This window comes from Lonchura striata, chromosome 4 (genome assembly GCF_046129695.1).
Source record: "Lonchura striata isolate bLonStr1 chromosome 4, bLonStr1.mat, whole genome shotgun sequence".
Taxonomy (NCBI): domain Eukaryota; kingdom Metazoa; phylum Chordata; class Aves; order Passeriformes; family Estrildidae; genus Lonchura; species Lonchura striata.
In genome coordinates this window covers 75937963-75960701 of record NC_134606.1, presented here as the reverse complement: position 1 = coordinate 75960701, position 22739 = coordinate 75937963, and the positions used below count along the sequence as shown (strand labels likewise).

The following is a 22739-nucleotide window of genomic DNA, read 5'->3' as shown; positions in this document are numbered from 1 at the left end:
CCCACCTCCACACAGGTAATCGGGGTGCAAGCAAGTTTTTTAAGTTGAGCACAAAATGCACCTTTCAGCAAGGGGTTTGGCACAGGAAGGCTCCCCAAGCAGCACTGTTAGTGTGCCTTTGCTCAGTTCTCCTCCCAGCACAGGGCAGAGTAACACGAGGTGATGATAACTTGTTGTTGTCTCAATGATAACTCGAGTTTGGCTTCACTTCATAACAAACCTGTTCATAAGCTGCCTGATTGTACTGTACTACAAACCACGGTATTATCTCACTGATATGACTCACAGCACTTAAATAGATAATAATTTCTTTGTGACAGAATCTCACCTACACTAATGTAGAGGTTAAATGCACGAGCCGTGGCATAAAGAATCCTGTCATTAACCGCAATAATTACAAACCACACATCAAGCCAGACCCTGAAAGGAGCTGTGAACACCTTTACACTCAGTTCTCTTACAAAGGACAGAGAAACAGGAGCCACCAGATGAAAACTGTTGGAACAGCTATGTCAATGCCTATGACACAAAGTTCAAATCATGCAGAACGATTGTGGTGTTATCAGACACAATATTGTGTTACCAGAGTGTTGAAATGCTTTTAATTCTGTCACCAAAAATCTGTTTCGCCACAGGTTTACCTGCATACAGAATGATCTGGTTTAAGATGTTCCTTGACTGGCATGGACCTGCAACCTATCTTTGAGAATTCAGCATAGCTATATCAACAGAGGTTCATAAAACTCAGGCCAAAAATAGCAATGCTGATAAGAAAAAAAAAATATATATTTTTTTTTTTAAATTATGTTTTCCTTTTCAAACACAGTCTGTGAAGGCACATATTTGTCCTTCATAAATAATTTGGGAGACTGAAACACAAGGAGGAAGAAATACTTCTGAAATCAGAAAAAAAATCACCATATGGAAGAAAAAAAAAGAAAATAATTGCCTGTAAGAGGAATGTCTTTAATTTCTGTAGCAGTGAAGTTCCTAACAGGATGGAATAAAAGTCAGAGGATCTTTGATCTGTTTATGAAAAGGATGGGGTGATATTGCTGAGACCAGAACAGAGAGCTTGATGACACCTAGCAGGTCTGTCCAGCTGATGTTAAAATAAACCAACTTAAAAAAAATACAGACTACTCTTTTAAAAGGACCAGAAGGAAAAAAACATGTCAAACAAATTGTTCATGAATAAATAAAATATTCTGCAGATGAGTAATTTAAATCCTGTATAATCCAGGCTGACCTAGCACTTTCATTTTGAAATGTCTGTGCTCAGCTTTAGAAGGAAAACCTTCAGCACATTTTGGGCCAAACACAAAATTCTTGGTCTTTTCTACTTCTTGTAACACTGATCCTTGGTGTATTCAGAACATGCTGGTACCATATTTTCTGCAGTTCTATTTGGTTTATGTTCACATTATCAAATACCTGTCCTTCAGATAAAATTTTGTCACTGGTTATTTTATTCATGACAAAGTCCTTTCATCTGACCAGAAACACTGAAGTCACACTGATGTCCAGTAAAACTGGTGGATGTGGCTGCTACGTTGATACCTCTCCACCCTGACTAAATTATTTCAATATTCTACATAGTAGTTGCAAATATTAGGTCCCTTGAAAACTATCTGAAAGGAATGTTCATTTATTTAGGTGGGTCTTTTCACAGTGCATTAACTTGCAGGGGCTATTGAGGGTGTGATGCTTAAAAATAAGAGCAACTGCATGAAAATATCAACTGTTGACTAATCATTAACACCTTCTCAGCCCAAAGTTTATGTCAACAGTAAACTGGGATCATAATCATGTGCTCAAACACATCTTCATAATATATTACGTGTTTCAGCAGAACCTAAGGAAGTAATAATGTACCTAAAAGTGCTTCCAATCTCTTTCATTGGCTCAAAACCACTGCCTACTATTGAATTATCTGCTATGTAGTTTCTTCTCTTCTTCTCCTTCTCAGTGTCAGAAAAAAAACCTCACCAATAAAAACAAACAAAAAAACTCATCAACTGAACCAAAAATCCCCAAAAAAACGTAATTTCTGGACTGAAAATACCTTTCTTTTCCAAACTTCAAGCTTCTCAAACTTGCCCATGAGCCACAAGTGCTCAATTTGATGTTAAACACCAACCTATGTTCTTAAAATAAAATACTGCTTAAGGTCAACAAGGTGTCATTCAGATGCATTCCAATATCTTCCAGCATAGCAGGGGTTCAAACTATTTAAGCTAAAAGTGGATTTGTTCAAATGGCTAAAAATTATCAACATCACAGCATTACTCACCAGTGCCTGAAAAGTACAATTCTTTTTCCTTCAGAGAGTTCACAGCTTGCTATTGTCGTTACAGAGTGGTCTTAGATTCCAGGTGTTTTTAAAAATAGTGCTCACAACATTTGCATTATTCTTCAGAAAAGTTCCTACTTAATTGAGTCATCTCATACTTGGGCCCTCTGGCCCCCATTTGGTAATATTTGAAAGCAAATATGTGCTGAAGAAAAGGTTCACTAAGTCATTTCCTTGGTAACATAATTTCTAATGATTCATATAATCATGCATATCCTTTTAAATATATTCTGAGCAATAAACCATGATTGAAATTAAGTAAAATATGCTCTTAAGGTTGATTTAATCTCTTTTACTAAATAACCATTAAAAATAAAATTCTCTCCCAGGATGCTCAAGTCAAAATGACAAACATGATAATAAACATTTGGCAATAAAAATAAATTAAAAATCAAAGCTTTATGATATATCTTCCTATCAAAATGAAAGTGGCAAATTGAAAACAATAACGATTCTCATCCACAGTTACAGTTCCAACAGAACACTTCAGAGTTTGATTTACAATTAGTAGCAGCTTGAAAATGAGCTGTAATTTTACATTTTAAACTGCTACTGCTCAATCCATCAAGTATTAAAATCTTGATGTTGATGGATGGCATTCTCTCACGCTGTTTCTCTTGATGAAGCTACACAGAAACTGAAGCAGCAATATTCACCATGTTGGGAGTTTGCCTCCCCCATGCCCAGTTCACTTGCTACCACTGTCTTCATATGCACCAGGTATATTTTTGGTGGTTTGAGAAATTTTAGTATCTTCACCAGGACACAAGTATAGGACACACACTTCAGTGGCTTTCAAACTGGTATTGGTCCAGGTTTCCAGCAGCTGGAAGGAGTGGGCTGAATACAATCACTATCAGTTTTCCAGCTGCCATGCTGCTTCCTAAGAAATGACCAAGCAATAGAATTTGGTTTCCTTATGGGAGTTTCACTGCCAAGAAAGGGCTCAGGGACTAAGATCCCTTGGAGTTTTTAGCCCTGGTGCAAGGTGAAAGGATAAGACCAGCAGAATACTGGCTGGTCCGAGCATTTTCCCTGGTGGCATTTTCAGGTTTGCTCCTCCTGCTCAGGTTGTCTCGGGTTCTGAGGTTTCACATCCCATCCAAACTGCTGCTGCTGGATTATACAAACACTGCATGTTTTATTCACACTGACCCACCTGCTTTTAGCATCATACCTTGTGATGGCCACAGGACTGGGAGAGCCTAAACTGCCTTTCCTCCCTTTTTCACTTATTGCTATTCGCTCCCACCTGGGTTTGTAGAGCGGCAAAAAGAAACTAGAAATTAGAAAATATGCACATCCTGAAAATAGTACCTGTAACATTGGACCATAAGCAATGCAGTTTCCTTTAATTTGCAGAAAAACAGTGAACCATAAACCTTTTTTACTGCTATTTCTTTTAAATGTGGATATCACTGAGAACATTTGCAGCCTGGATATTTCGAAAAACACCCAGGCCAGTTCGTAAACTTTTGACCTGTGGGATGACTAGGTCTAATAATTTTCTTCCACGAATATTTTCAGGAATTTTTAATTCATAACAAGCACAGACACTCCAAGTTAAATAACAAGAATACAAATTTTTTAGAAAAGAAAAAAACCCTTATATCCCTATAGTTGTTGGCTATTTAATACTTTCATTCTTTAATACTAAACAACATCTAGGTGCTAATCTCTCCTAAAAAAGACACAGTTATTTGAATTGGAAAAAAACACATGATTTTTGCCATATGCAATATTGTGTAAAACCAAACTTCATGTGAAATATTTAAGTATAATATTTTATACTTTTAATAAAATTTAAATGCATGTAATGATAGGCAAAAATCCCATTCCCTCTTAAATATTACTTACTCCTTTGAAGTGGCATTCCTAGTCTATAAAAATAATTAAATTATAAAACCAAATTAGTAAATATTACACAGGCTATTATACAATCTGACAAATTGATTTTGTGAATTATATTGTGACTGGGTTAATTAGCATAAAATAAACAATGAAACTGTCTGTTAATGGCTCTGGAAAGAAACCTGATTTTATTTTATTTTCAGCCAGTTCCAAATCTTCAAGAAATGTGAGCATCACCTTCAGTGGATGGATGATAAGATCTTTAGTGCTTTGAAAACAGCTCTTGTAAAAACTTTCAAAGGAGTGATCCATGTCTTAAAGTGGGAATATGGAATGGCTGTGACTAAACAAGCAAGAAAACACCTTCAGGGCTTAAATCGGCTACACCCTTTTGTTTGAAGTGACAAGGCCTATCATTACCAAGAAAAATTTTGCTTCTCCAGCACAACAGAGACACCACCAATGCATTCTTGCTTTTTCTTCCCTCCTGTTATTACCTTTTCAAGGATAATTGATTTCACACATTTCTGAGGAGCCCGAGTTGAAAGCCGTTTGTTTCCCCAACAACACGCCCAGCCCTGCACACCTCTGATGAAAGAATTCCACATCCCCAACCACTGCCTCATCTCTAGCAAGTTTTTCCTTCAGGATCATGCTTCCTAATATTAGGATTTCTTTGTGCTGCTTCAGGGTAGATACCGATCTATATACATATATTGTTTTCCTCCTTTAATTTATCAACATTACTTAATCTTTCTCAAAGAAACAAAAAAGAAAATTAATTTCTTTTTTGTTAATTTCTGGAAAAGTTCTGATTTGCACCATGCACACAGAAGTTGCATAGAGTCCTGTAAGGCCCCAGAATTCGCACTATGAGACTTTTCAGAGGTTTTTCAATTTTTATGGACTCTGATTAGAGGCATGGGAGAAATGCTGAAAAAATATTCTCAAGAGGTCAAAACAACAATAAGAACTTTAGTGGCAACTGTAGAAAATCAGAAAACTTTGGCAAAAAGTTTGGCATTCAATCTACATAAAATATTTCTCAAAGCATTAACTTGACTCATTCAACTTGGCAAATTCTAAGCCTGTTTTATTTTGAGTTACCTCAAAATTCTGAGGAAGAATATTAGAAGAAGGAGAAAAGTACAGAAAAGATATAAACAAGAACAAATATAGCTACCACTCCTGGCTCCAGAGGTGTTCACCTGATAGAAATTCCAAGAGGAGGTAGAGTCAAGACATATGGTCCTTACTTTCTATTTCTACAAGAATTTTATTAAAAAAAAAAGGGGGGGGGAGGGGAGAAAATAGTTTCAAAAATTAGACAAAAATGGAAAAAAAAATATTCAAAACTAAAAATCCTCCAAAGAGAAAAATATGCAAGCAGAGCTGCACATGGGTATGGATGATTGCCTGGAAAACCCTGGTGGCAGTAGAGAGGACACTGTAGCACAAGTCACCCGTGTAAGGAATCAAAATGCTCTTATGAAGTATTGGACATGGCCTGAAATCAACATGTGAACAGCCTGACAGGATCTAAGGCTATTTTTCCCTTTATTTGCAGCATATCTGGATGTACAATTCGGGTTAAATCCATCAGCAGGGCAATAACTGATACAGGCAGAAACTCATGCATGTGGCTTCGTATGCTAAAAACACATGCTGCCTCAAAACACAATAACCAGATGGACTTTGTGTTCTAAAAATGCCTAAATTTGTGTCTCCACATGCACACAGCGATGCCTTCTGAAGGCTGACCTAGAACAGAGACTGGCTGGAGTTTAAAGAATAAAGTAAGGATTTATTCGGAGGCTTCAAAAGATCCACCTTGGGCAGCACAACCCAAAATGGACAAGCGGTCATGGGTCGCACACTTTTATAAGTTCTGGTCCATTTGCATAATAATGTTTGGAGTTAATTGTCCAATTATAGCTTTAGGTTATGAAGTCACATCTTTCTTGTTTTCTTTCTTCAGTCCATGTTGTTTATGCTCTTGGGCTGAGATCTGGATCAGTTGGCCTTTTTCCCAGCTGGAGAAGTGTTGGAGCCCCGGCCTGGTTCAGGGGTTCCGTGTGGTGGTAAAGTTTCTCCTCCAACTTGTGCTTCTAAAGAAAACTTAGCAATCTCTTGTTTGGTTTTAAGGCAGTTTATTGCAAGCTATTTAAAAGATTGTCTTCTCTGGCTGCTGTGGTTTGGTAGCTCAGGCGGAGGCACACACACACCCTGACATCCTCTCTGACTCTTGCTTTTTTCTTCTCTCCTCCTGCCCCTGGCTGCTGCTCTCTTTTATATGATATCTTACGTGATATATGTTTATAGTTTTTCTCTAATACTTACTGCTTATATTAAATGGTGTTTTTTTATTCTAAACCAATCTGTGAGTGCCAACATCATCAAGAACATGGAGGCAAGGAAGAAGAAAGAGGAGGAACAGGACCGGCCTACATTTCTCCATCTTAAAACCTCTGACTCCTATGTACAAAGTAAAAACCTCCCTGTATAGGTATTAAAGCCCTCTTGTACAACACTAAAAAATTCTTCCCTCTACTTTGTAACTACTTCTACTATAATATTTAAAATTTTGTGACTTGTTCTACCTGCAAAGTTGGTAAATCATTCCATGGTTCAAACCCAAAATCACAGCTGTTTCCAGCTGCCTGCCAGGGTCTCAAATGCTTCTGACCTGGGCCCGGAACATCCAAAAATGTCTGAGGGACATTCTGAGTTCCAACAGAGAAGGAATTGCTTTGTCTCCCACTCTGTGAATAGAGCTCACCATCCCCTCATAAGAAGCCCAGACCCACACGCTTAAGCAGAACAGAATCTGAAAACTCTACAAGCTAAAAACTGAAAGAAAAGCTCAGACAGAAGCTCAGCACTCTGGGCTGTGTGCTCGGGGTGATGCTGCGAGTCCCGGGCTAAGGCAGGCACACACCTGCCAGCCACGGCACTCGGGACTAAAGGTGATGGTGGCAGGGAGGATGCAGGACCTGCATCCCTTCCCTCTCAGCATCCCCAGGAACAGGAGTGAAACAGCTCGCTGGACCCCGAGGGAGCAGGGCAAAGCAAGAAATGTGACAAAACCACCAGACGTGGGAAAGAAAAGCCACGGCTGTCAAGAATATGACAGAGCCTGCAACTGGACTGAGAAAGCTCCAGAGAAATTGCAAATCTAAATGCTACATGGCAAACAAAGCAAAGAAGGGGTTGTTAAATGCTTCCAAAATGCAGATGAGATCATGAAATCCCTAAGGAACAGCAAGTGCTTTTACAAACACAAAATCTTTTCCAAAAAAAAAAAAAAAAAATCTAAATTAATAATGTCCATATAACTGATGAGAAACAATAGGATTGATACGAAGCATTATGACTTTAAATTTGTGAAATAAGCACTTTATCCCTGCCCACAAATTCCTCAGTCAAAAGCTTATTCTTTAAATTATATACTGATGACACTGGGACTGAAAGCCATCCATTCATCCTTGCTTCCCTGTCATGAGAGGAAAGACCTCCTATATTACATATGCAGCCATATAATCAAGATATCTATCAAGGACTTTAATCAAGTAAAATATTAAATGCCATTTCATAATCAAGAAATTAGTGTTTCTGCTTGTCTACTCTTTTCTCCATATGCAGTTTCATTTACTCTTTTTTTCCTCTCTAGCATCTGTTTTCTTTCATTCCTTTTAGCTGCTAAATTTCACTGAAAATAGGGATTTTCCCCTTATATATAAAAAAAGCAAGCAACCATTTTCTCTTCTTTTTGTTAAACCTCATATTCCTTTTCCTTGTGGCAACCACTTTGTGACCAAAATGACTTTGTCTGATATTCTTCCTTTACAAGTAATAGTTCAAATCTGATGATCTTTTGGAAAACATTACCTCTCATAATGGTATGCATGAGTTCACTACCTCATCTCTCCCAATTATAATATCCTGCCACAAGAAACACAATGACTTTTGAACTTTGAGACTTTTCCAGCCCTGCAGGAGCTGAGGGGATTTTTGCTTTGGCTTCTTTTGTATTGAATCAGAATAGATTTAGCATCATCTTGACCTGGAGATTGAATTGAACCATTAGCTAAAATTGAATGCTTCTAGAAAATATGTAAAACAGCATAGTGATATATAATGTAATGCACTCTTTTGAAAGCTCTTCCATATAATTGTGTAGATGTTAAGGAGGTTATTTACTGTACCTCAGACTTTAATTCTATTTGCTCTTTATGAAAACTTCCAGATAAATTCATACAAATGGTAAGAAAACTTTTTCTTAAAAAAAAAAATTGCAGTCAGCATTCCCAATTACAGTTCAGAATACTTAAAAAAATGAAGTAGCTCATTTTCTTTCTAAAATCCATTGATTTCCAAGAACTACTTTTTACCTCAATCAATATTGATAAAAATATACCTACTCCATCATATATTTTTACTTTCATAGAATTATCAAGCAGTACTTTAAAAAAATATTACTAAGAAAAAAAACCATAAAGTATGTTGCATTCTGTATAAGATTCCAATTTACAGTCCTGGCCTATGATTAAGCATTTCATTAGTGTCTCACTCCTCATTCATGGGAGGAAGCTTTTTTTTTTGCTGGCAGTTGTGATCAGGTGAAAATGTTTCTTGTGCAAATCATGAACACCATTAACCTGAACTGCCAGTTCCTGGGAAAACTTGAACAAAGAAAGATTTTCTTCAAATTTGGTCCATAAAACTGAAACAGGACTGGACTACCTGCTCCTTGTAAGGATATATCATTTGAATTCAAGTCTCTTGCTTTTAGTTACACTATTTTCAACTCTAATTCTTCTCTAATTCAGAGTCAATTGTGTTTTCTGGCAGGCATAAATAGCTTTTCCCCTCTGAAGTGGCTTGTACTTAAGTACAAAAAGTGATAGTTCATTTGGTTTGAAAATGAGATCATTGTCTCCATGTCCTGACAATAGAATAACTTGTGCAAATAACACATTTTTATGAGCTACAGAAGTTAATCAGATGGACTCTTGAAGTTCTTATGGACTATTACAATTTGAGTCTTGTGTCCTGTTTCCCACCTCCTCCTCTCAGTGAAGAAGCATTTGGTTCTTCCCCTTGGCATAAATAAGATTCTCCCTTCCACCAAGATCTCTTGTTCCCCCTACATCTCCTGATGTGAAAATGCTGCAAGTACACCCATAGAAACAAAAACCGCTGAAAAAACACCTATTAAAATAATGTTTGTAACAAAGACTAGTAAATTTGGTATTGCAAAAAAAAGGCATATTTTACTTACCAACTGCTAAATAACTAGAAATACCTACAAAGCTACCCTACAGCTTATATTTTTATGTGTCCTGTTGGAAATTGCTGGCATTTTTCCAGAGCTTTCTGACATTTTAACGGCAGACAACTTTTCATATCCATTTGCATGTTCTAAGTCAAACCAAGGGCTCAAGGTGTATTCAAAAGATCTCTTTTCAGCTGTTTGAAATTACTAGTCTGAGCTAAAATGAGTGTTCTATCAACAACCTGTTTTTTGACAGTAATTTCAAAATATAATTTAAGTGATTAATTTCAGCCTGTCCTTTTTTCTTTCGCTGTGCCCTGTTCTTTCTTTAAATCTGCCACCCATTCTTTCTCAAAAGCTGAAAATTAACTGAGAGACTATTGCTTAAAAACAGTCATAATTGTGTAGTTTACATTTAGCAGTGATTACCTTTTACTTTCTCACAGTCAAATCAGACTGGAGTTTGTTTCTTGTCAATGCTTGCTCCTTCTGAAAACCCGCATTTCCAGCTGTGAAATAACAAATAACCAATCTTCCCCTTCTCTATCTCCTGAATTTTCCAGGACTTTCAGACATGAAAATTAAATATTGTGTATCTGCAGACTCTCATAAAAGGGGTTTTTTGGGGTTTTTTTGGGGGTTTTTTTTGGGTTTTTTTTGGTTTTGTTTTTTTTTTTAGTGTCTAGTTGTGGAGAGCCTAATGTCAGCATAAATATGGAGGGGAGAGGAAGGGAGCAGATAAAGTGTGGAAAGAAATCAGTTCTGAACAACTCTAATGTTCAATAATCTTCTAGTTTTGCAAGTAATATTCAAATCTTCAGTAACTAGATTAACATAAAACACCCCTGATTAGCTTGAAAAATACATTGGTCTAATTTTTAACACATTCTTACCTTCCATTATGTATTCATTCAGAGCTGGTGATGTCTGCTGCTGTGTGTTCTCCCATGTACTGTCCTCATATCCATCACTCCCAAAAGACACACATCCTCTTCCTTTTCATCCCCTTTAAGTTTCTATATTTTTTTTTTTTTTTTAAGAAGGTCCAGGTGAGAGTATTTAGCTGTGAAAGCTGCTGCATTTTAAGACACAAAAATCAGCTCCCAAGATCAGGCAGTGATGTATCTGTAATTACTTTTCTAAAAACAAGTATTTAATACCCAGCTTAGAAATGCAACAAGATTTCTGATTCTTGAGCTTTAAAAGCTTTTGTTTGTTTTGTTTTTTGGTTTTTTTTTTTTTTTTTTTTTGTTTGTTTCCCCTATCTCCCAGTATTTCCTAATTGTACATACTGAAATAGTGTACAGTGTTTCCTAACTGGCAAAATGAAGTTTGATTTAGGAAAGTGCTTTCAGGAGGTGATCCTCAAATAACTAAAATCCTTAAGGGCCTTATCCTGTCCCTGGATTTATAAAAGAATGGTGCCCATATATTTTTTACCTGCTTTTTAGGTACATTTTTTAGCAAGTAAAACTGCCTACAAAGTAAGCAAACTCCCTGCAAATTTTCATCATCCCTCATTTTAACTGTTGCTTAAGGTATCTTTGAGGAATTAATGGGAACTGCTGTCAGTAACAGAAATATTGGTTGTAGAAATAAAACTCAATTTTACTTCCAGGAGTTGAAAATGAAAATAAAACCTGTTCCTTTCAAATAAATTATTTTTTTTTTAACGTGCTAAGATGCAAGCTCCCGAGCCACTGCTGTGAATCTTGTTTTGTCCAAAAAGGAGCTAATCAGCTTTACATAGCGAGTGGCAGCGAGTGACAGAGGGGTGTGATGATGATGAAATCCTTAATTTGTCTGACACTGCTCCAGCAGAGCACCTGCCCACACAGGTACAGGGGCAGAGCAGCTGCATTTCCAAACCCATCACACATCTTGGTACATAATCACCCTCCAGCCCCTGTAGCTCCAACACAACATTAATTTTGCAACATTAATTGCATAAACATAATGTGAGAAAAATGCTTGAATGCAATGGTTATTAGCAGATGTTAACTCCTATCCGAAATCAGCATATATTTTCATATTTATAAAAATCAAGATGTAATAATTGAATATATTTTTAATGGTGCTTGGGAGAAAAACATGTAATTTTTCTTTATCATTTTACTTATTTCACACATAAAAATTAAATATAAAATGAAGGATCAAGAATCATTGACTTAAAAACACTCAAAAAGAATCTTTTAGTGAGAATAAATTTTGAGTTGTGACTTGAGTAGGACTTGAGTGGGAAGAGGTTATTTATTTCAATAGCTAGAGAATATCCATAAGGCTCTAAAGAAGTTAATAAGGATTATAACAGTTCTCACTGTTTCTTCACACCACTTCAAAAATCTGCAAATAAAAATGAGGATAAAATATTTGCTGTTAGGAATCTGGAATTCAAATAGACCAGAAGAGGAATGAGTACTACTCCATTAACATTAATACTTGTACAGCAGCTGTGATCTTGGCTTTTTTAAATGAGAGACACCTCCAGGCAGATTTTACAGAGTTCTGAAACCAGAAGAGCAATTAGCCCAGGGTCAACAGCCTGAATTAGGACTCAGTCCAGGGACACCAGATCATAAATCAATATCTCTGATAAAATGAACAAAGGCAGAATTAAGCAGGTTGTATACAGGCAAAGATGTAATGAGTAGAAATATTGTCTTAGCCTGAGTTTGAAGAGGAAAATAAATGAAGAACTCTGATACAACAGCCCTGTGCTGATAATATTGCTATATCCTTCTGGGGAAAAAAAAAGAATTTTAAAAATTAACCTAGGACTGTGGTGTTTAATGCCTAGTAACTGTGAACCTTAGAGATCCAATTCCATGTTCAGACTCCGTAGCTACAGACTCACACAGATAACTTTACCCATATGAACAGTCTCCAAGATTTCAACAGGATGAAACATACCAAACATGCAATATTCATCTGAAGGGAATAAGTGCACTGTAGCATGAATAAATAATGCTTAGTGAAAGGTTGGGTTGGAGACAGCCTTAATCAAAGAATCATAGAAGGGTTTGGATTTGAAGAGACCTCAAAGATCATCTCAGTTTCAGTCTCCCCTCCATGGGCAGGGAGGGATGTCACCCAGATCAGGATGCTCAGGGCCCCATCCAGCCTGGCTTTGGGATGGAGAAACTTTATTTTCTTTAAAAAATAAAAGGGCAATTGGGTCATTTGAAAGGCAAGTGTGTCCAAATGGAGCAGGCACAGTTTGGTGAGGTGGTTTCTGCCTGCCCCCATCACCTGGCTGCCAGCTCTGAGGGAAGAGGAGCTGCAGAGCCCCTGGGACACACTCCTGAGCATCAGCTGCCATCTGCCAGGCAGACACCACGCTTCCCCCACCTCAAGTCCTCTTCTGGGCTGAGACCATGGGAGCAGGAAGCATTGCAAAGCCAAGGGAATCTCCTTTTTCACTCCACGGAAATATGACAGCCTTCCACATTAAATAAGTGTTGTGGTTACCAATTTCCTTGGGTTTGGAACTTGCCTTAAGCTGCTATTAGAGAATTATTTCCTTCTTTGACAATTTGCTGACATCTTGCTAGCATGGGTGAAGTCACCACTAAATTCCCTTCTCGAGACTCACTGTAAACTCGATGGGAAAGTAAACACTTTGCCCAATGGGATTTTTTTGCTTGTGCATTCCTCCAGTTGCTTTTGCAACACAAGCAGCTTTGCTCAGCAGCAAATCCTATTCAAGCAGTTATTGTGATTGCCTGCACCAACATGAGACACTCATTTAAGAAGATTACAAAATAATGATGAAATTGCAGCATTACTACATTGCAAATCTCATCAGTGAGGATAGAGAGAAGCTCTCAGAAAGTAACAGATTGTTATTTCAAGTTTCTCCATTCCCATTATCTGACTTCTCTGAACATAAGGAAAGTAAAGACATTGATATTTGAACTTAATTAAATATTTCAGAGGTAGTTGTAATGCCTACATTGTAGTTTAGCTTCACCCCAGAGTTAACAAATGAATAGCAGGTGATTAAAATGCACTTTAAACCACCTTGTGAAAGCAGGGCAGCAGCAGCTTGTGCACTGGGCATTTTTGCACCATGTGAGCTTTTTAAAATGCTTAAAGCTCTGAAGCACCTATCTGCTGAAAGGCTCAGCAAGATATCCACTACTTTAAAATTATATTGTTAACAAATATTCAGCTAAACAAAGTCAAGAGCTCAGAGCAATTACTATAACGCGGCTGGGGAGGCACCAAATCTATAAAATTTAAATGCTGGATTGTTTTTACTGCTTTTCTAAGAGGCTCAGTTTCAGGCAAAATTGAAGACTGGAATTATCTAAAACTTCAGTCCCATCTTAAAACCAAACTGGCTGATCTTGTTGTAGGACACCTCAGTCCCTGCAGATAATCTCAGAAAAATATTTCCCTTTTCTTGCTCCAAATTGCACACCTTGAGGGGTTTTACCTTTCTGTGCTGGGCTGCAGTCACGAGCTCTGCTCTGAAAGTGGGAATTCTCTCCAGGACAGAGCAGTGCAGCATTAAAAAATGAGCAGCTGCTCTTCTCATCTTGGATGTATTGGCACTTTTTACATCTCTGGCATCCTAACAGTGTTGTGAGTTACTGAGAGTAGTCAGTGCTCTCACTTGGCCTGAACACCTTTTTTGAAGCAGTTTATATAATTCATGCCCATATTCACAAGTGGTTCACACAGCCAGGCTCTCACTCAAAGTATTTTAAAGCACATTACCATATGTGTAAGGTTTTATGTACAGATATTCTATATGCATTCATACCTAGATATGTCTTAATTTAACACGCATTTTGCAAAGGACAAATATATATCTTATAGAGAGAGTCAAACATAGATATGTTTTAATATAAAGCATTTTCTGAAAAGGACAAACCTGAGCAAGTGAAATCTTCTTCCTGTTGAAGTTAATAGTAAATAACCTCAAAAGTACATCAAGCTTGGGACAGAACAAGAAAGATAATTTTCACAATTAAACTTAGGTAAGGATCTTTTGGGGGTGACATTTCTGGTGAAGCTAGTGGATAACAAATGGTAGTTGACAATGAATATCTATCATCCACTACCTTTGCCACTGCTTTGGCCTTTAAAGCAAAGTAGGTACTCCAAGGACAGAGGTATGCAAGAAAAACTGCATTTCTTACATGCAGAAAGATGAATATAATAGAATAAACATATTCTATTTCCTTTTAAAGCCATTCCTCATCTTTCTATTCCATTCCCCCTTGTCTGTCATGGACATGAGATGATTGCAGGGATCAGCAGAAAACCCTGCTAGGAGTTTGCTTTTATTGTCAGGCACAAACACTTCCCAAATTCTTGGTCTGGTGATCCTATTCTAGTCATTCTAGCTTTTAAGTAATTTGAGAAATCTCTATTACTTGAAAATATACCTTTATTATAGATTTTATAGCCAAATGTTAAAACATCTGAACTTCTTTGGGGAAAGAAAAACAATTTAGTGTCATAGTTAGAATATGCTGTATTTAAAAGGAGCATTTTCCCCTAAATGTAAATGTTTTACTTTTGAAAAACAAAGATAAACATTATTGTGCTTTTGGATTTCAAATGTCTTTTGGCAGATGACATATGTTCCCCAAAAGCAGACTTTGGGGACTTGGGCCTTGACAGAGGAAAAGTACTGAAAGGATGAACAATCAAGTGATATATTCCATCTCTGTTTTCAGTTATGGTATCATTTGTAGCATTTACAAAAACAAAAACAACAGAGTATTCACAAAGCAACAGCTGTCCTTCTCTTCAAACTACTCTTAAAGATTGTGTCTGTCATGATATTTACAGAACTTGACAATGGTTAGGCAGATGATATTCTCCAATTGCTTGTTACTTGTGCCAAAGAGGAAAATAATTTCATTCCTCAAAAGAGTCTATTCTATCTCCTTTTTTATTTGTCTTGGTGAATAGGGGTTATATTTTCCTCTATGTTCCAAACATAGGTAATTATGATAGAGATCCTAGTTGTCATCAATATTAAAGGAAAAAAAGGAAAGAAAATCATGTTTATTTTTCTACTGGAGCCCAAGTTATCAGTTACAGACTATTATGGACAGCAAATGACTCCTGTATTTTTGCTAGGTAATAATTTACTTCAATAAGTTATGAAATCTAATAATTTCTCTTAGGTTACCATATCACTGTAAAAAAATCTTATGTGTGAAATCAGATTTAAATGTCAACTGGAAAAAAGTCCACCAAATATATCTCTCAAAGCTAACATTAAACTGCAGGTAGGAGCACAATTAATAAAAATAAATAAATAAATAAATAAACCAAACCAAAACAAAACCCAAACTAAAAAAAATATATCCAGCATAAACCCAGAGGTAATTTTTGGGATGCATCACAAGAGACTTTCAGGCAAATAAAGAACATTTTAGGAGTACTGCTGAGACTCAACAATATCAAAACAGGTAGTTTTCACGAGCTGCCTTAAAATTCCTTAGCTGTTGCTGTTTCTAGCACAAGTGATATAAAAGCACACTTGATATCAAGGCTAGTATGATTGCAGCTCCAGGGGTACAGGCAGCAGGATTCATCTGTCACCTTGCCTCCACCTGGTACAGATCTATGTGCTAGGTGATCTCAAAATATCTTTTCACATTGGATTTCTCAACACACAAACCTGGAGGAAATGGGGAGGTGAAAAAAGCTGTCCTAAATTTACTCCAGTGCTTCAGGAACCCTTTAACACTAAAAAATCAGCTTTTAATTCTGCTGAAATTGTGAACTCCTCTCTCTGGGACAGTGATTTCTAACTCCCAGGAAAACAGCCCAACCCTCAGGCTGTGGGCATTTTCTAAGAAAACTTGGTTTCTCCAGTTCTGAATGTCTGGGGACAGGGAAGGAGGGAAAAGAAATGGAAATACATTCTCCATTCACCTAAAAACAATCCAATGATCAGATGATTCATATCAGCCAAGTGTTAGAGAGCTATATAGAATATTCTAAAGATAAAAATCTCCTCTGAATATGTATATGTTGAATGATTTTTTGAGTACTTCAACCACTTCTGCAGTAACCCAAGAAGAACAGGACTGGAATTGTTCAAACAGTAGCTAATATTCAAATAACCCATCAAAACTGTATTTCCAACAGACTGGCATCATGAAAAGAATTTTGGATAAAGGGGAACAGATGAAGAGAAATAGCAAAAAGAACTCAGAGGAGCTGTCAAAGTCCCCCAGGACAGTTTTAGACAGAATTAGGACACCATTTGCAGGGAAAGTTGTTGTTATGGACACTGAAAGCTCAGCCCCAGCTCTGCATGAAGAAAGCAGTCAGAGAGGAACCTGACTGTTCAGCTCCAATCAGAATTAAATTTACATTTATTTAGTCCCATAACTTGTGGATTCTAAATTTTAAAGCAGCTGTTCAGCCTGAGACTGGACTTTAATATTGGATAGATGTCCAGGTGAAAGGGAAAAGCCCTGAGGAGCCCTCTCCCCGGGAAATCTGAACAAAACTGGGATCTGGAGGCACATCCAGGATACTGATACATCCCTCAGAGATGCAGGAACACCCCTCCAAATTAAATCCTGGCAGGCAGCAGTGGGTGGCTGCAAGCACAGGTAGAGAGCCACCATCTGGGAGGTGTTCTGTGAAAATTTGGAAAAAGCTCTTCCCCTCTGCAAAGAGGTGGTGGCACACTGCAGGTCCCAGCCTCAGCGTGGCGTGTCAGGGCTTATCTCAGCATCCCTGCCTGCTGCAGCCCAGCCCTGAATCACAGCACCCACCTGGACCTCATCTCACAGCATTTCTGAGAGAGAGGGCAGGATTTGTGTCTGGAGTTACAGAATTTCTGAGAGAGAGGGCAGGATTTGTGTCTGGAGTTACAGAATTTCTGAGAGAGAGAGGGTAGGATTTATGTCTGGAGTTGTTGGAACTCAAAATGTCCCTCAGACATTTTTGGAGGTTCCAGGCCTTGGTCAGGAGTATTTTAGACCATGTCAGGCATCTGGAAACAGCTGTGATTTTGGGTTTGAACCATGGAATGAGTTACCAACTTTGGAGGTGGAACAAGCAGTCACAAGAGATTAGATAGTATAGTAAAAGGAGTTGCAAAATAGAGGGGAAATTTTTTTAGTATTGTACAGGGGGGTTTTAGCACCTGTCCAGGGGGTGTTTTACTTTGTACATGGGGGTCAGAGGTTCTAAGATGGAGGAAAGTGGGCTGATCCTGTTCTTCCTCCTTCTTCTTCCTCACCTCCATGTTCTTGGTGATGTTGGCACTCACAGATTGGTTTAGAGTAGAAAAGCACTTGGTAATATCTGAGGTCCCTGGCTTTAACCTCACTTTCCCATGTCTTTGGTGAATGCTGTAGGCACTTTTTCCTCTTCCACAGTCTTCATGGCCCAAAGCCTGGACTTATTAACCTTTGATTAAAGATTAAAAACAGCTTTAGAAGAAGGCAGATGGCTCCGAGCACACAGAGCGTGGTGTTTTGATATTCTTAATGAAAGCAAAAAAAATCTAAATTCTGCACCAAATAAGACTGACATTTATAAAAATTCCACTGGGACATTAGGCCACGGATGCAGATTATTCCTTTTGTCACAGAAGGGCAAAAATCTGGCATAGAGTCCAAGGGGCACTTTCTTCTTAGGAACCTCCAGTTCAGCTGGGCACAGTATTCTTGGAAGTTGGACCCTGACTTCTCACCCCAGCATTTCCTAATGTCTAGCTTTAGATATTTCCTCTCAAAGCTGTTGCCTGCTATTGCCCCTGCTGCTGCCTCCTGGCACCTCCCTGTGCACAGTGTGAGGTTACTCAGCAACTTGAATTATCTAAATTTTGATAGTGCAGTTTCCAAGAGTTAGGGGACGCAGTAACTACAGTAGTCGGAGCTCTTTTCCAGTATTCAGTCACTGATTTATTATGTAGTGATAAAACAAATGTTTTGAACCATTTGCAGAGTAGGTATTGTTGGCTAAGCAATCAATTTATCAAATTACTGTGTTCCAGACTTTGGAATATACTCTGGCTTTCTGATGGAGTGGAAGGAGGAGGAGGAGGAGAGTAAATATTTCCCTGAGTAAATACAAAGAGACTGGAGAGACATATTATAAATACACATTGAAATACAGAACACTAGAAAGTAGCAACCAATTAAAGCCTTTCCATCTCTCTATTTCTTATCTCTATCTCAGTTCTTATCTTATAAAACCTTTGAATAGAAAAGACCATTCTGAAGGCAGTAAGTGGAGTCCAAGGTAGATAAGCGATTACAAAATCTCCGAGAGGCACACAGGGTCTTTAGAAGTGAGAATAAAATTTAGAAATTGATACTACATCTGAATGCCCAGCCACAAGACTCTCCACACTGCTCTGGGTGATCTAGACACAGGCAGCAAGAGTCACCTTGGTTGAGAGCTGTGCAAAATTCCATCTTCCTTCCAGAGAAGGGAGTCTCACAGGGCACAGAGCTGTACAAAGACACCTGCACCTTCAGAAGCAGCAAACTCCTTAGGCCAGACAGCCAAGAGCACTCACTCAGATTTGACAAAACGAAGTGATGGTGCAAAGCCTTTCAACAAAAGAAAGTACTTTAGGCCAGTACTGACTATATTAATTTCTAACAGAGGTTCACTGACTAAGGGCCAGGTAGATACAGCAAGTACATGCACAAAACTTAACTGTACCAAAACCCTCTTTTCTTTAAATCTGTCTCTAAAATTACTATGTAAACTTGGCACAATGATGAGTTGAACTACAATTATTTCCCTAAAACCAGAGCTGCGACATGCTCTACATGACTGGCTTGCATAAATATCTCTTCTTCAGGTGGTTAAATGCACCATTCAACAAGTCATCACAGGCTGCTGTAAATTATTTGTGCATATTTCAGGAAGCAGCTGTTAGGAAGCCTCACAGGTCTAGATATAAATCACATGGCCACAGACTTTCTGGGAGAGGCAAGCACAGCTCATGCCAAGATACTTCTTTTATTAAAGAAAGGAAAAGAAGTGTTAAAATAATAGTTTAGATTTGGAGCATTTTCTTTCACTGATGAGTTGGAAGTTAAGAGACCAGCTCCAGCTAAAGAAACTGACTGAAAATCATGGTGGTCATTTTATTCTTCTTTTAAACATGCAGCCTCAGGATGTGATAAAAATGTTTTATTCAGAGCTAATTTTACCTAAAACAAGATAAAGGAGAAGGTAGTGTCATGTATAAATAAAAATGTTAAAGACAGAAATTCACCTGTCTGATCCAAATCCCAATTAGACGGACTTACTTTGAATTTGAAAGCTGGATTTGGGTTAAAGCACAAAGGTTTTAAACCTCTTTCAAACTCATGCAAAGTTAGTCAGCTCAAGAAACAAGTTTTACCTGTTCTCCAAAGCCTTCTGGCTTTCCTTCTGAAAATCTAAACTTGGCCACTCTGAACAAAAAGAGATGTGTCATGGAATTGAGCCAAAAAACTTAATGCAAGTTCAGGCATTTAAATATACTAAGGCTGAAAAGCCACGCAATGCTGGTCATGAAATTCAAGCAATCTTTCACTATCTGCTTGTTCACAGCAATAAAAAAAATAGTTATGAGTTTCCCAGAATAAATAATTTAAGTATTAAGAAAACTAATGAGCCAGAATGCTGTTGAAAAAGAAGAATGTGTGTTTCAGAGAATTTGTGTATGCAAAAACTTTTAAACTTGCGTTTACAACTTTTGAATAGATTTTTAAAAAACTGAATTTTTTTATGAAGATCTAAAATCTCTACTGCCCTATTCCCTTTCTCCATGTGATATTGCCTATGTCTTCTGAGCACACCACCCAGACCTTTTCTCAGTTTAGCTTTAATGAACATTAAAATAAACCAATTCTTCTGTGTAAAGCCAAAATACAGTGTTTCAGATTGAGACTGGAACTCACCAAAACTGTTGAATTCAGCTGCATAAATCCACCTTTAATTAAGATTGCTGCATGTGCAGGTATTGCCAAGCTGTCCAAAGCATGACCTGCTGAGGAAATCAAGCAACCAAGGGTCAGAGATTCTACCTGGGAATTCTTTTGTCCATTGGGAAGACAGGAGAGAAGACAAATGGCTCAGAGAGAAAAGCATTACTCAGGCAAACTCTGGTAGGACAGTGCTGCAGGGGATTCCCCCTTGGGAAAGGTGGGAGAAGCAAGAGCTGCAGCTGTGCCCAAGCATCTCCTGTCCTGCTGTGCTCAGGCAGAACCCTTCTGTGTGTGTCTGAGAGTGAAGAAGAGAGCAGCAAGGGTTCATCTGGCATCACAGCATGGTACACATCACCTCTGCAGGCTGGCTGGGGGACAGGGAAGAGCCTGTCAAAAGGCTGGGCACTTTGTTATTCACATCCCCTTCTCCTGAGTACATCCTTACTGAAGAAAAGGCGAGTAGGTTTTTAGTCATCTTCACACTGCACGCACACACATATATAAAAATACACACACAGGCACACAGAGTGTTGCTTTGGAAGCCACAAGAACAGAGAAGCCATTCTTAGCACCACTGCAGAGCCTTCTGCAATGACACTGCTCCTCACACGGGACCTCTCAGAGCCCACTTTGCAGCACACCTTAGTGCAGTGCACCACCAAGAGAGGTAGAAGCAGGAAACAAAACTGCCTCCTTGCTCCAGAATGCCTAAAACCAAAATACAGGATGGTGTCAAGTTGTTTGCCAAGGGAGGTTTTGATCAGGCATCACGAAAAACTTCTTCATGGAAAGGGTTGTCAAGCACTGGAAAAGGCTGCCCAGGGAAGGGGTGGACTCACCATTCTTGAAAATGTTAATAAAATGCTTGGATATGGCACCTGAGAACTCTGCTTAGTGGTTGACACAGTGGTGGTGCTGGGTTGATGGTTGGACTTGATGATCTTAAAAATCTTTTCCAATCTTAATGATTCTGTGATTCTCAGGACTAAAGGAAAAATAAAACCATGCAGGTGCTGAAAAAAAAAAAAATATGAGCAGGTGTCCTCTTTCAAAACTTCTGCTTTAATCTAAAATATGGAAACTTTTGATGGACATCAGGTTGTGTGTCCCTGAAATGAAATATGGACCTCTAGCTTTTATGAAAGTAAAGTATTTCAAAGAAGGCATGGAGGGGAAAAGACATCTCATATAATGCCTTTCTTCAGGAAAGAATCTCTGTATCAGTTCATGACACTGCAGACTTTGATGCTGCTTTGACAAATATTTCCTCTGAGGTGAACTTTAAGTTTCTTTAGTTTAGTTTTACCATTTTATTTTTTTAACTTTTAGTTTATGTAGGAATTGCATTGAAATGATAACCTCTATTCCCTCCAAACAGACAGATTGGAGAATAAAGACCGTTTATTTCTATTAAGCTGTACCACTTCTTATTAAGGTTATCCAGGCCACTAACTCATGACAAAATATCTTGTTCAATGTAATTTCAATTTTGATCTGCAAGAAAAAGCAGAAGATACACTTGAAAGAGCGGTGCAAGGTTTATTTTTAAAATTTCCTTAAAGAAAAAGAAAAAAATGAAAAAAAGTTATTTGTAATTCTGAAAAACTAGTGAAAAATTAACCTGATATTTTTCTTCTAATTTTGAAATGGCCTGCAATTTTCAAGATGTTGTTTTAAAATTTTGTCTCAGTTCTTGCCTTACATTTTTTGTGAAAGGCAAGTTATCTCCTCATTCCACATTGCTTTGCAATCTCAAAATAGTCATCTAACATGAGAACACAGTCAGAGCTGTAACAAGCAGAGCTGCCAAGATAACAGCTAGAAATTCCATCCTTTGCTTTCACCTTAGTCTAAAATGTAAAGTACAGCATTTTAAAATGTTTCATTTTGAACTATTATTTGAAGTCTAGATTGAAAAAAAGGTAAAATGGGCTATGCCATCTGAAAAGCTTCAGTTGAGTTTCAATTCAAATTTTCTTTTTCTCTTAATGCATGAGCTTAGAGAAGAAATTATTTCCTCATTCTTTAACTCAGTCACTCCGTTTTCCCTTGCACAATTTTTATGGGTTGCCATCTCTGGCTCTTCCAGTTTTTTCCTTTCATTCATCTGCTGTCATTTCTTGAAGTGTAATGTAATGGCATCTTACACAGTGGCACAAGATAAGGGTTTATTTCTTTGCTCGTGCTATGTTTAACAAGGAACACTTTTCTATGCATATATTGAGCCTTTTCTGTAAAAGGACTGCAACTTCTCAAGTCTCCATTTGAGCTTTGAAATTTTCTTCAAAAAGCCTCCTAAAATCTTTTAAGTGTAATTGTACCTTCCACTATTTAAACA

The 22739-nt window shown here is 37.8% G+C and overlaps 1 long non-coding RNA gene across 1 annotated transcript; it reads right to left on the bottom strand.

Moving 5' to 3' along the window:
* Positions 1-10512: 10512 nt before the first annotated feature.
* LOC144246143 (uncharacterized) lies at positions 10513-21381 on the bottom strand. The gene is made up of 3 exons (XR_013339828.1): positions 21241-21381; positions 20375-20463; positions 10513-10551 (listed from the first exon to the last, which is right to left on the bottom strand). It is a non-coding gene; the product is annotated as an uncharacterized LOC144246143 (long non-coding RNA).
* Between the last annotated feature and the right edge of the window lie 1358 nt (positions 21382-22739).